Source organism: Microtus ochrogaster, chromosome 5, assembly GCF_000317375.1.
Source record: "Microtus ochrogaster isolate Prairie Vole_2 chromosome 5, MicOch1.0, whole genome shotgun sequence".
Taxonomy (NCBI): Eukaryota; Metazoa; Chordata; class Mammalia; order Rodentia; family Cricetidae; genus Microtus; species Microtus ochrogaster.
The window spans coordinates 31,304,815-31,306,723 of NC_022012.1; positions in this window are offsets into that span (position 1 = coordinate 31,304,815).

Here is a 1,909-nt window from a genome sequence, read left to right on the forward strand (position 1 = left end):
AGAGCAGTGTTCACACACAGGGCTGCAGAGGGCACTCAGGGTGGTTCCAAGAGCAGTGTTCACAAACAGGGCTGCAGAGGGGACTCAGAAGGCCTCCCTCTACCCATGAAGCAACAAAGAAACTGATAAAAAGCAGAACCAACTTTGCAGAACTTGGAGTACTAACATGGATCTTGCAGAGACCAGGGAATGCATACTTTCTTAGCAAGAGAGCATCGTGGCTTTTAAGTTGTGCTGGATGCCTCTCCTATTCCAGCTTGTTGGCAGCACTCTTGGAGACAGCAGCCCACATTCCTGGCTCAAGTATCTGGCAGAGAGCACAACAGACCTCCTAAAGAAGGTTGAAGTTTTAATTATAGAAATTCAAGGTGAACAGCATGTTTCCTTCCATTCAAGGAGATGGGGATTTTGTAATATTATAATACAGTACTGCATTACAATAAATGTACACTATTACAATAAATGTAATATTTACACTTCCTTATCCAACTGACTGCTGGGGCGTAGCTTTTGTTCCTTTCCACACTTTAATCAAAATCTTTTAAAATGTCTGTTTAGGAACGTAGAGACAGATGCAGCAGTTAAAGTGCTTGCTACGCAGATAAAGGGACCTGAGTATGAAAGTTCAGAAGCTACAGAGAAGCCGGTCATGAGTGCCTGTCTATTATCCCGGTGCTCCCACGGTGAGAAGGCTGGTGGAGACTGGAGAATCTCCAGATGATCCACAGCTAGCTAGCCTGGCACACGCAGCAGCAAACATTAAAGAGACCCTGCTTTACTGGCACGTGAGGATGGGCATACAAGGTTATCCTCTGACTTTCGTATGCATGTGGTCACATGCAGGCCTGCACATATGAACACTCATAAACCCCCACATGAAATACGTATTTCATTTGCACTCACTAATGTTCTATGTTTATGGGGTACTGGGATGTCTCTGCGCATGCAGCACTGTGACAATTGGATCCGGAGGATTGGTATCACTTTGGACACAACAAGTCTCTGTGTTGGAAACATCCGTCATGCTCTTGGTGATCTGAAAATAAGCAGTTGATTATTTCCGCCTATGGTCACACCACTGTGTTATAGAATATTACACACTACTCTTATCCAGCTGCATCCTTATACCCATTAAGGAGATGAATATTTATACATTGTGAGATGACTACTACAATAAACAATTAGGACACTTGTCATCTTACATAATTCTTTGTGTGTATTCACCTAAACTCTTACCTCAAGTCGAAATTCCAACACACAATATGCAGTTATTAATTGGAGCCTTTGGGCTGCACATTGTTTCTTTATATTTGTTCATTTTATGTCACTGCAAGTTTGTACCCTTTGACCCAGGCGTCCCTGTTGTATGCCTCTCCCACCTCCAGTGACCACTGTTCCGTTCCACAGAGTTAATTTCTCCTTAGATTCCACATACAAGAGAGGCCACAAGACATTTTGTCTTTCTGCACATCTCCTTAGTTTACCTAGCAAAGTATCTTTCGGATTCATGTTCAAAGGTAAGTATTATTCCATTGTGTATGAAGAGGAGCCTGAAATTATCTTGCTACAAGGTTGCTGAGATGACCTTGTAGAAGGGGAGGAAGGAGGTGGGACCTGAGTCATTAAGAGGTGGTTATATTAGCGGCAGCCTGAAGCGAGGTATGGCGACTGAGATAAATGGCACATTGACTAGAAAGCGTAGGAGGAGAGAGTGGAGAATCAGATATTCTGGTAACTCCAGACTTCACAAAGCTTCCTGTGAGAATCTAAACAACCACGTGCCATTGTTTTCTTATTCATCATTATTGTATGCTTAATTTTATTTTAGTGTATGTGTGTGTTTTGTGTGTACACAAAAGCACAAGAGTATGGAGGCCAGAGGATAGTTCTGTGGAGTCAGTTCTCTCTT